This window comes from Papio anubis, chromosome 3, assembly GCF_008728515.1.
Source record: "Papio anubis isolate 15944 chromosome 3, Panubis1.0, whole genome shotgun sequence".
NCBI classification, from domain to species: Eukaryota; Metazoa; Chordata; class Mammalia; order Primates; family Cercopithecidae; genus Papio; species Papio anubis.
The window spans coordinates 34,697,219-34,709,698 of NC_044978.1; the positions used below are offsets into that span (position 1 = coordinate 34,697,219).

A 12,480-nucleotide genomic window follows, 5' to 3' on the forward strand; every position below is an offset into this window, starting at 1 on the left:
GGGAGTTCACAGAACAGATTACAGGAGAGAGACAGACATCTGCTATACAGATAGATAACTCTGGAGATCTACAGAGGGTTCCTCTGAAGTATTCTGCAGAGAACTAGCAATGCATGGGTCTAAAGAAGCTACCTAAGTCTGACAGTAGTGCCTATTCTCACTAGCTAGACTGGGAAACCTCACATTCACAGGAAAATAGGCAGAATGCTCAGAAGGCTTTGCCTCAAAAGTGGGGAATTTAGTCCTAGACTAAATGCTGCTCTGGTCCTACCTAACATATCTTAAAAGCACGACCAAAATGGACCAGTTTCAAAGTAATTTAATCACAATCCAGAACAAAGCTCAAGATATGAACATAACTAGCAACTAACAAGGTAAAATTCACAATGTCTGTCTTCCTAACCAAAATTAGCAGGTATGCAAAAAAGCAGGAAAAGAGGCTCACATTGAGGGAAAAGAAATCCATCAATTACAATACACTCATATCTGACACAGATGTTAGAATTAGTAGAGAAGGTCATTAAAACCATTACTATAACTGTATTCCATAAGTTGAAAACATACCCATAAAACAGACCAAAACCAAAATCTCATTTCCAAAATCCAAATGTGAACTGCTAAAGATGAAACCTACAATTCTGAGAAGAAACAAACATGGAATGTGATAATAGTAGATTAGACATACATAATAGCAGAAGAAAAGATCAGTTAACTTGAACACATAGCAAGAGAGACTACTCAAAAGGAAACATTGGGAGAAAAAATGTATTTTTAAAATGAAAAGAGAATCAGTGAGCTGTCAAACAACTTTAGGTGACATAAAAATGTGTAATTAGAGTCCCAGGAAAGGACGAGGAAAAGAAAACATATTTGAAGGAATAAAAACTAATCTTTTTTCAAATTTGATGAAAACCATAAATTCAGATTCAAAGAGATTCACAAACACTAACAAGAATAAACATGAAGAAAAGACACATATAATAAAATGTTTAATACCAGTGATACAGACAAAATCTCAAAAGCAGCCCAAACAAAAGAAGATATGTACAAAGATAGGGGTGCAAAGATAAGGATGACAGTAGATTTACCATCAGAAGCAATGCAAGTGAAAACGCAGCAGAGCAAAAATTTTAAAGTACCAAAAGAAAAAAAAACCTATCAACCTAGAATTCTATACCCAGTGAAAGTATCTTTCAGAAACAATGATGGAACAAAAACTCTTCCAAGGATGCAAAGCTGAAAGAATTAAAACCAGCAGAAATATATTATGTAAATACTATGTACAATACTTCCTTTATGTTATATGTTAAAGGAAGCTCTTTAGGCAGAAGGAAAATGATAGCAAATGGAAATATTCATCCACAGGTTTCTGAAGAACACTATAAATGTTCATCACAAGAGTAAATATACAAGATTTTTTTCTTAGCATTTAAGTCATTTTAAAAGATAATTTATTATAATAATACCAATAAACTATAAATAGCAATACTAAATAAAAACAACATATTGTTGGATTTATAACATATGTAGAGGCAGAATATATGAAAACAAAGGCACAGAAGATGAGAAGGGAGAAAGAGAAGTATACAGTTTTAAAGTTCTTATACTCTATGTGAAGTATTGCAGTATCACTTGAAAAGTAGACTATTACATTGAAGATATAGACAACAAATGCTAAAGCCACAACTAAAAGAACATAAAGAGTTACAGGTAATAAGCCAACAATGGAGATAAAATGGAATCATTTTTTTAAAAAAACCAAACAAGGCAGAAAAAGGGAACAAAGAATAAATAGGGTAAATAGAAAACAAACAGCAAGATGACATTTATTTATTTATTTATTTATTTATTTATTTATTTATTTTTTTTGAGGCGGAGTCTTCACTCTGTCGCCCAGGCTGGAGTGCAGTGGCCCGATCTCGGCTCACTGCAAGCTCCGCCTCCCGGGTCCGCGCCATTCTAACATTTAAACCTAACAATATCAATAGTCACATTAAAGCAAATGGTCTAAATATCCCAATTGAGAGGTTATCTGATTACATAAAAAAGCTCAGAAGAAAGTTAACATGGCTACATTAGTATCAAACAGGGTCGATTTCAGAGGAAAGACAATTACCAGGAATAAAGAAGGTAAATTTCATATTGATAAAGAGGTCATTTAATCAGAAAACACATATAGTTGTAAATATGACTGTGCAAATCTAAAACTATAATCAGAGATTTGAACACCCCTCTCTCAATAAATGATACCAGTAGACAGAAAATAAGTAAGAATATAGATTTGAGCAACGCAATTCAGCCAACTTGACATGCATAGAATATTCCACCCAACAACAAAAGAACACACATTCCTTTCAAGTATACTTGATGTTTTACCAAAACAAATTATGTTCTGGGTCATAAAACAAGTCCCAATAAGTTGAAAAGGATTCAAGTCATACAAAATATGTGCTCTGACCACAATGGAATTGGATAAGAAATCAACAACAGAAAGATATCTGGAAAATCTACAGAATCCCTCTAACTACCCACTACTAAATAATCAATGGATTCAGATGAAATCAAATGGGAAATTTAAAAGTGTTTTGAATTGACTGAAGATAAACACACAACATACCAAAATTTGGGCGATGCCACATATATGAGTTTCCTATTGCTGCTCTAACAAATTATCACAAATATAGTGGCTTAAAACTACATGAATGTATTGTCATACATTTCTAGAGATTAGAAGTCTCTCTGGGTTAAAATCAAGGTGTCAAGTGGGCTGTGTCCCTTCCAGGGGCACCAGGTAAGAATCATTTCCTTGTCTTTTCCAGCTTATACAGGCTGCCCAACTGTCTCATCTTGGGTCTCTCTTCCATCTTGAAAACCAGCAGTTGCACCACTCCAACCTCTGCTTCCTTCATCACGTCTCCTCTTACTCTGACCCTTCTGCCTCCCACTGAGAAGAACTTTTGAGATTAAATTGGCGTCACCTAGAGAATCCAGAATACTCTCCTCATTTCAAAATCCTCAACTTAATCATTTCTGCAAAATCCCTTTTGACATGTAAGGTAATATATTCACAGCATCTGGGAATTATAGTATGGACACCTCTGGGGAGGGGCATTATTCTGCCTCCACACCACTAACGTAAAATTTAGAGGTAAATAGCATCCAAAGGCCTCTATTATAAAAGAAGGAAAATCTCAAGTCAGTGACCTCTAGTTTTCATTTTAAGACACTAGAAAAAGAAAAGTAAATGAAACCCAAAGTAAGCAGAAAAAAGGAAATATAAAAATCACAGCAGAAATCAATGAAGTTGAAAAAAGCAAAATATAAGAGAAAATTAGTGACACCCAAAGCCGATTTCCTAAGAAGATCAATAAAATTGGTAAACTTCTAGCCAAACTGAGTAGGAAAAAAGAGAGCAAACACAAATTACCAATACTGGGGGTGACAGAGATAATATAACTAAGATTCTACAGATGGTGAAAAATAAGGAAATATATATGATCTCATGCCAATAAATTTGACAACCTAGATGCAATATACACATTTCCTTAAAAGACAGAAGTAACCAAAGTTTACTAAAAAGGAAATAGATAACCTGAATAGCCATGACTTTATTTTAAAAATTAAATTTGTAGCTAGAAACCTTCCCACAAAGAAATCTCCAGGCCAAGGTGTCTTCACTGTAAATTCTACCAAATACTTATGGAAGAAATAATACCAATTCTACAAAACTCTCTCAGAAAATCAAAGAGGAGGGAATACTTACCAAGTCTTTGATATAAGCATTACCATGATACCAAAATCTTGACAAAGATATTTCAATAAAAATATAGACCAGTATCCCTCATGAACATAGATACAAAAATTATAATACAAATTTTTGAAAAGCAAATCAAACAACTATAAAAAGGATACTATACCATGACCAAGTGAGATTTATCCTAGTCATGAAGATTAGTTTAATATTCAAAAATCAATGACAGTCCAGGCATTGTGACTCATGCCTGTAATCCCAATAATTTGGGTGGCCGAGGTGGGAGGATCTCTTGAGGCCAGCCTGTACAATATAGGGAGCTGCTGTCTCTACAAAAAAGAAAAAAATTCAATGACTACACAAATAAATGGTAAGTATGTGAGTAATGCATCTGTTAATTATCTTGATTTATCCATTTCACAATGCATATATATTTTGAAACATCATATTGTACCATAAATTTATACAATTTTAATTTGTCAATTAAAAATAATTTAAATTTTTAAAATAAAAGATGAAAAATCAATTAGTATTAATCATCATATTAACAGATTGAAAACAAAAAAATACATATTCATCTTAACAGACATTTTAAAAGATTTCACAAAATCCAAACATCCATTCAAGATAAAAATTCTTAGCAAATTAGGAATAGAAAGGAGCTTTCTCGACCTGATAAAAACTCTACAGCTAGCATTATACTTAATAATGAAACATGAGAATGCTTTAGCTTAAGATCAGAAACAAGAAAAGCATACTTGTTGACGTAACTGCTTTAACTATTTGTATTAAACATTGTACTGGAGGTTCTAACCAGGTCATAAGTCAAGACAGAAAATAAAAGGCATTCAGATTGGAAAGAAAGAAATAACACTTTATTCACAGGCAACATGATCATTTATGCAGAAAATCCCACAAAATCTACAAAAAAAAAAAAAAAAATTTAGGCCTGATACAAGGTCAATATTCAGAAAGCAACTGTATTTCTATATAGTAGTAATAAATAATCAGATACTGAAATCATAAAGCAACATAATTAACAATAACATAAAAATATGAAAGGGTGAAAAATCCATTAAAATATGTGCAAGTCCTGTACACTGAAAACTACAAAACATTTCTGAGGGAAATTAAAGATCTAAATGAATGGAGAGGTACACATTGTTCAAGGGTCCAAAGAATCAATATTGTTAAGATGTCAATTCTTTAAAAATAGATCTGCAGAGTCCAGCAATCTCAAACAAAATATCAACATTTTTTGTAGAAATTAACAATCCAATTCTAAAATTCATATTGAAATGCAAAGACCAAACACAATGTTAAAAAAGGACAAAGATGACTTATGTGATTGCAGGACTTAGTATAAAGCTACATTAATCAAGACAGTGTAATATTTGCATTGCAATGATGAATAAATCAATGGAACACAAAAGAGAATCCATAGTCAACTGATTTTGCCCAAAGATGTAAAGGCAATTTAGTGGAGAAAGGATTTTTTTTCTAAAAATACTGCTAGAACAACTGAATATCCACATGAAAAAAAAGAACTTTTATCCATACCTTGCACTTTATGCAAAAGTTAATCAAAATGGACCATACACCCAAATGTAAAGCCTAAAACTATTACATTTCCAGAAGAAAACATAGGATAAAGTCTTCGTGATTTTGAGTTAGGCAATGATTTTTTAGATACAACACTAAAAGCATGATCTATGAAAGAAAGAATTAATAAATTGAACCTCTTGTCAAAATTTAAAACTTTCTTTTTAAAAGTCACTAGAGGAAATAGTGTATACATCTGTCCAAACTTTTCAAACTGTACACTTTAAATATGTATAGTTTACTGCATGTCAGTTATACCTCAATAATGCTGGGGAGCTTTTTGTTTGTTTGATTTTTGAGACAAGGTCTCTCTCAGTCACTGAGGCTGAAGTGCAGTGCACAATCAGAGCTCACTGCAGCATTGACCTCCCAGGTCCAAGCAGTCCTCCTGACTCAGCCTCCCAAGTAGCTGGGACCAATGGTGTGAGCCACCACGCTCAGATAATTTTTGTACTTCTATTTTTTGTAGAGACAGAGTCTCCCTATGTTGTCCCAGCTGGTCTTGAACTCCTGGCCTCAAGAAATCCTCCCACCTCAGCCTCCAAAAGTGTTGGGATTGCAGTTGTAAGCCACCACACCCAGTCAATAATGCTGTTTTTCAAAAAGACAATCAAGAAAAAAATATTATGTGCACTAACCTAAAATCATCTCTCCAATAATATAACCCTTCAGTGCAATTCATTAACTTAAAGCACAATGAACATTTTCTCGGCATATTTTTTCTTATAATAAAGGAAATGTAAAGCACAGAATAATGAATTAACAAATTTGTTTCTAAAGACATTTAAAATTAATCCTTGACGATGGACTAATAAAACATCTAGGTTAAAACCACTTCAGAAACATTTATTTCCTTTAAATTAAGCAAAGGAAGAATTTGTAATCCAATTCTATTTAGAGAATTTATGTCTATGTATACCATCAATTATTTTTTAAAAATATTTTTAATTTTTTAACTAGTTTTTTAATGTTTATGAAATATCGTAACTGTTTAGAGTAATCACTTTAAATGATTTTCAAAAGATATATCTAAAAGAGATGGCGTTTAGCCTTTTTTTCATTCAGGCACACTGGAGAGGACACTGCCTGTCAGCAGGTGCTCCCCTAGACCAGTGGTTGCCCAGGAGGGAAGGAAACGCCAACAGTGGCATTATCAGAATATTTATGGATGGCAAGAAGCTAGTAGAGTACACTTGCTGAAAGTTCCCTGTCCCCGCGATTTTAATGGGGCATAAGACAGCCGGAATGGACTACTGAGGATCCTTAATTTAAGGAAATATTAAAGCGGGTGTGGTGGTAAGCACTTGTAGTCCAAGCCGCTTAAGAAGTTAAGGTCAGAGGAGTGCTTTCAGGCCAGCCTGGGCAACACACCCAGACCCCAGTCTCTTAAAAAAAAAAAAAAAAAAAAATTAATTTAATTTTAAGTTCCGAGATACAAGTGCAGGACATGCAGGTTTGTTACATAGGTAAGCATGGGCCATGGTGGTTTGCTACACCTATCAACCCAGCATCTAGGTATTTAAGCCCAGCATGCATTAGCTATTTTTCTGATGCTCTCCCCAACCCCAAAATGGGTCCCACTGTGTGTTGTTTCCCTCCCTGTGTCCATGTATTCTCACTGTTCAGCTCCCACTTATAAGTGAGAAGATGCGGTGTTTGGTTTTCTGTTTCTGCATTAGTTTGCTGAAGATAATGGCTTCCAGCTCCATCCATGTCCCTGCAAAGGGCATGATCTCATTCCTTTTTATGGATGCATAGTATTCCGTGGTGTATGTGTACCACATTTTCTTTATCAAGCCTACCATTGATGGGCATTTGGGTTGATTCCATGTCTTTGCTATTGTGAATAATGCTGCAATGAATGTAGGCATGCATGTATCTTTATAATAGAATGATTTATATTTCTTTGGGTATACACCCAGTAACTGGATTCCTGGGTCAAATGGTATTTCTGGTCCTAGGTTTTTGAGGAATCACCACACTGTCTTCCACAATGGTTGAACTAATTTACATTCCCACCAAGAATGTAAAAGCATTTCTATTTCTCCACAGCCTTGCCAGCATCTGTTGTTTCTTGACTTTTTAATAATTGCCATACTGACTGACATGAGATGGTATCTCATTGTGGTTTTGATTTGCATTTCTCTAATGATCAGTGATGTTGAGCTTTTTTTCATGTTTTTTGGCCACATAAATGTCTTCTTTTGAGAAGTGTCTGTTCATGTCCTTTGCCCACTTTTTAATGGGGTTGTTTTTTCTTGTAAATTTGTTTAAGTACTTTGTAGACTCTTAATATTAAACCATTGTCAGATGGATAGATTGCAAAAAGAATTCTCCCATTCTATAGGTTGTCTGTTCACTCAGATGACAGTTTCTTTTGCTGTGCAGAAGTTTTTCAGTTTTAATTAGACCTCACTTGTCAATTTTTGCTTTTGTTGCAATTGCTTTTGACATTTTTTTCATGAAATCTTTGCCTGTGCCTATGTCCTAAATGGTATTACCTAGATTTTCTTCTGGGTTTTTATAGTTTTGGGTTTTACATTTAAGCCATTAATCCATCTGGAGTTAAGTTTTGTATAAGGTGTAAGGAAGGGGTCCAGTTTCAATTTTCTGTATATGGCTAGCCAGTTCTCCCAGAACCATTTATTACATAGGGAATCCTTTCCCTATTGCTTGTTTTCATAAGGTTTGTCAAAGATCAGATGCTCATAGATGTGTGATCTTATTTCTGAGGTCTCTATTCTGTTCCATTGGTCTATATGTCTTTTCTTGTACCAGTACCATGCTGTTTTGGTTACTGTAGCCTTGTAGTATAGTTTGAAGTCAGGTACCGTGATCCCTCCAGTTTTGTACTTTTTGCTTAGGACTGTCTTGGCTATATGGGCTCTTTTTTGGTTCCATATAAATTTGAAAGTAGATTTTTCTAATTCTGTGAAGAATGTCAATGATAGTTTAATGGAAATAGCATTGAATCTATAAATTACTTTAGGCTGTATGGCCATTTTCATGATATTGATTCTTTCCAACCGTGAGCATGGAATGTTTATGTCTTCTCTGATTTCCTCGAGCAGTGGTTTGTAGTTCCCCTTGAGGAGGTCCTTCATGTCCCTTGTTAGCTGTATTCATAGGTATTTTATTCTCATTGTAGCAATTGTGAATGGGAATTCATTCATTTGGCTCTCTGCTTGTCTATTGTTGGTGTATAGGAATGCTTGTAATTTTTGCAAACTGATTTTGTATCCTGAGACTTTGCTGAAGTTGCTTATCAGCTTAAGAAGCTTTTGGGCTGAGATGATGGGGTTTTCTAAATATAGGATCATGTCATCTGCGAACACAGACAGTTTAACTTCTCCTCTTCCTATTTGAATATGCTTTATTTCTTTCTCTTGCCTGATTGCCCTGGCCAGAACTTATGCCTATGTTGAATAGAAGTGGTAAGAAAGGGCATCTTTGCCTTGTGCCAGTTTTCAAGCGGAATGTGTCTAGCTTTTGTTCATTCAGTATGATATTGGCTGTGGGTTTGTCACAGATGGCTCTTATTATCTTGAGGTATGCTCCGTCAATACCTAGTTTATTGAGAGTTTTTAACATGAATGGATGTTGAATTTTTTCAAAGGCCTTTTCTGTATCTATTGAGATATAGTTTTTGTCTTTAGTTCTGTTTATGTGATGAATCACATTTATTGATTTGCATATGTTGAACCAGTCTTGCATCCCAGGGATGAAACTGACTTGTCATGCTGGATAAGCTTTTTGATATGCTGCTAGATTCAGTTTGCCACTATTTTATTGAGGATTTTTGCATCGATGTTCATCAGGGATATTGTCCTGAAGTTTTCTTTTTTGGTTGATCTCTGCCAGGTTTTGGTATCAGGATAATGCTGGCCTCATAAAGTGAACTAGGGAGGAGTCCCTCCTTTTCAGTTTCCTGGAATAGTTTCAGAAGAAATGGTACCAGCTCCTCTTTGTAACTCTGGTAGAATTCAGCAGTAAATCCATCTGATCCTGGGCTTTTTTTTTTTTTTTTGGTTGGTAGGCTATTTATTACTGCCTCAATTTCAGAACTTGGTATAGGTCTATTCAGGAATTCGACTTCTTCCCAGTTCAATCTTGGGAGGAGGCATATGTCCAGGAATTTATCCATTTCTTCTGGATTTTCTAGTTTATCTGCATAGAGGTGTTTATACTATTCTCTGATGGTTGTTTAGTTTTCAGGAGTCAGTGGTGATATCCTATTTATCAATTTTTATTGTGTCTACTTGATTCTTCTCACTTTTCTTCTTTATTAGTCCAGCTAGTAGTTTATTTTATTTTATTTTTTTCAAAAGAACAGCTCCTGGATTCATTGATTTTTTGAAGGGTTTTTCATGTCTCTATTTCCTTCAGTTCTGCTCTGATCTTGGTTATTTCTTGTCAACTGCTATCTTTGGGGTTTGTTTGCTCTTGGTTCTGTAGTTCTTTTAGTTATGAGGTTAGAGTATAAATTTAAGATCTTTCTAGTTTTTTGATGTGGACACGTAGTGCTATAAATTTCCCTCTTAACACTGCATTAGCTGCATCCCAGAGATTCTGGTAGGTTGTCTCTTTTTTCTCATTGGTTTCAAAGAACTTTTGATTCCGCCTTAATTACATTATTTACCCAGGAGTCGTTCAGGAGCAGATTGTTCAATTTCCATGTAGTTGTGTGGTTCTGAGTGAGTTTCTTAATCTTGAGTTCTAATTTGTGCTGTGGTCTGAGAGACTGTTATGATTTCATGCCTTTTGCATTTGCTAAGGAGTGTTTGACTTCCAATTATGTGGTTGATTTTAGGGTAAGTGCCATGTGACAATGAAAAGAATGTATATTCTGCTGTTTTGGGGTGGAGAGTTCTGTAGATATCTATCAGGTCTACTTGATCCAGTTAATTTTCTGTCTCGTTGATCTGTCTAATATTGACAGTGGGTGTTAAAGTCTCCCACTATTATTGTGTGGGAGTCTGAGTTTCTTTGTAGATCTCTAAGAACTTGTTTTATGAAGCTGGGTGCTCCCGTATTGGGTGCATATATATTTAGAATAGTTAGTGCTTCTTGTTGAATTGAATCCTTTATCATCACATAATGCCCTTGTCTTTTTTATCTTTGTTGGTTTAAAGTCTGTTTTGTCAGAAACTAGGATTGCAATTCCTGCTTTTTAATCTTCTCTATTGGCTTGGTAAATTTTCCTCCATATTTTGAGCTTATGTGTATCTTTGCACTAAGATGGGTCCCTTGAATACAGCATACTGATGAGTCTTGACTCCTTATCTAGATTGCTATTTTGTGTCTTTTAATTGGGGCATGTAGCCTATTGACATTTAAGGTTAATATTGTTATGTGTGAATTTGATCCTGTCATCATGATGCTAGCTGGTTATTTTGCAGAATTGTTAATGTAGTTGTTTCATAGTGTCATTGATCTTTGTATTTCGGTGTGTTTTTGTAGTGGCTGGTAATGGTTTTTCCTTTCTGAATTTAGTGCTTCCTTCAGGAGCTCTTGCTAGGCAGGCCTGGTGGTGATAAACTCCCTCAGCATTTGTCTGAAAAGGATTTTATTTTATTTCTGCTTTTCTTATAAAGCTTAGTTTGGCCAGATATGAAATTCTGGATTGGAAATTCTTTTCTTTAAGAATGTTGAATATTGCCCCCCAATCTCTTCTGGCTTGTAAGGTTTCTGCTGAGAAGTCTGCTGTTAGTCTGATGGATTTCCCTTTGCAGGTGACCTGGTCTTTCTCTCTGGCTGCCCTTAACATTTTTCCTTCATTTCAACCTTACAGAATCTGATGATTATGTGTCTTGGGGCTAACCTTCTCATGGAGTATCTTACTGGGGTTCTCTGGATTTCCTGAATTTGAATGTTGGCCTGTCTTGTTAGGTTGGGGAAGTTCTCCAAGATGATATCCTGAAGTATGTTTTCCAACTCGATTTCATTCTCCCTGCCAACTTGGTTTCATTCTCCCCATCTCTTTCACGTACCCCAATCAGCCATAGTTTGGTCTTTTTACATAATTCCATAGTTCTCAGAGGTTTTGTTTGTTCCTTTTCATTCTTTTTTCTCTAGTCTTGTCTGACTGTCTTATTTGAGCAAGACAGCCTTCAAGCTTTGAAATTCTTTCCTCTGCTTATTCTATTCAGCTAGTGATACTTGTGGTTGCATTGTGAAGTCCTTGTGTTGTATTTTTCAGTTCCATCAGGTCATTTACATTCCTCTACAAACTGGTTATTCTGGTTAACAGTTCCTGTAATGTTTTATCATCATTCTTAGCTTCTTCGCATTGGGTTAGAACATGCTCCTTCAGCTCAGCAAACTTCGTTATTACCCACCTCCTGAAGCCTACTTCTGCCAATTCATCCATCTCAGCCTCCTCCCAGTTCTGTGCCCTTGCTGGAGAGGTGTCGTGATCACTCAGATAAGAAGAGGCACTCTGGCTTTTTGAGTTTGCAGAGTCTTTTCATTGATTCTTTCTCATCTTCATGAGTTTATCTAGCTTCGATCTTTGAGGCTGCTGACCTTTGGATGGGGTTTTTGTGGGGACTATTTTTTGACCCTCTTGTTTTTGTTGCCTTCTGTTTATTTTTCTTTTAATAGTTAAGTCCCTCTTCCATAGGGCTACTGCAGTTTGCTGGGGGTCCACTCCAGACCCTATTCACCTGGGTCCTTCTCACACCTGGAGGTGTCACCCAAGGAGGCTGGAGAACAACAAAGATGGGTGCCTGCTCCTTCCTCTAGGAGCTCCGTCCCAGAAGGGCACCAACCTGATACCAGCAGAAGTGCTACTGTATAAAGTGTCTGGTGACCCTGTTGGGGGGTCTCACCCAGTCAGGAGGCATGGGATCAGGGACCCACTTAACGAAGCACTCTGGCTGCCCCTTGGCAGAGGGGGTGCACTATACTGGGGGGAATCCCACTTGTCCAGACTGTCTGGATTCCTCAGAGCCAGCAGGAGGAAAGACTAAATCTGCTGATCTGTGGAGATCACAGCTACCCCTCCCCACAGGCACTCCGTCCCAGAAAGATCAGAGTTTTGTCAGGAAACCCCTGGCTGGAGTTGCTGAAATTCCTGCAGGGAGGCCCTACTCGTTGAGCAGGGATGGATCAGGGTCTAGCCTAAA

The 12,480-nt window shown here is 36.1% G+C and overlaps 1 long non-coding RNA gene across 2 annotated transcripts in view; it reads right to left on the reverse strand.

Annotated features, from left to right (window-relative positions):
* LOC103884719 overlaps nucleotides 1-12,480 on the reverse strand; it is an 87,055-nt gene that overhangs the window by 48,459 nt on the left and 26,116 nt on the right. Inside the window, exon 4 of one of the 2 annotated variants that reach the window (XR_647455.4) lies at nucleotides 1,903-4,080. The exons of the other annotated variant lie outside the window; for it this stretch is intronic. This is a non-coding gene — a long non-coding RNA (uncharacterized LOC103884719). Of the gene's footprint in view, nucleotides 1-1,902; nucleotides 4,081-12,480 lie in introns of those variants that run through there. 2 annotated transcript variants of the gene reach the window in all.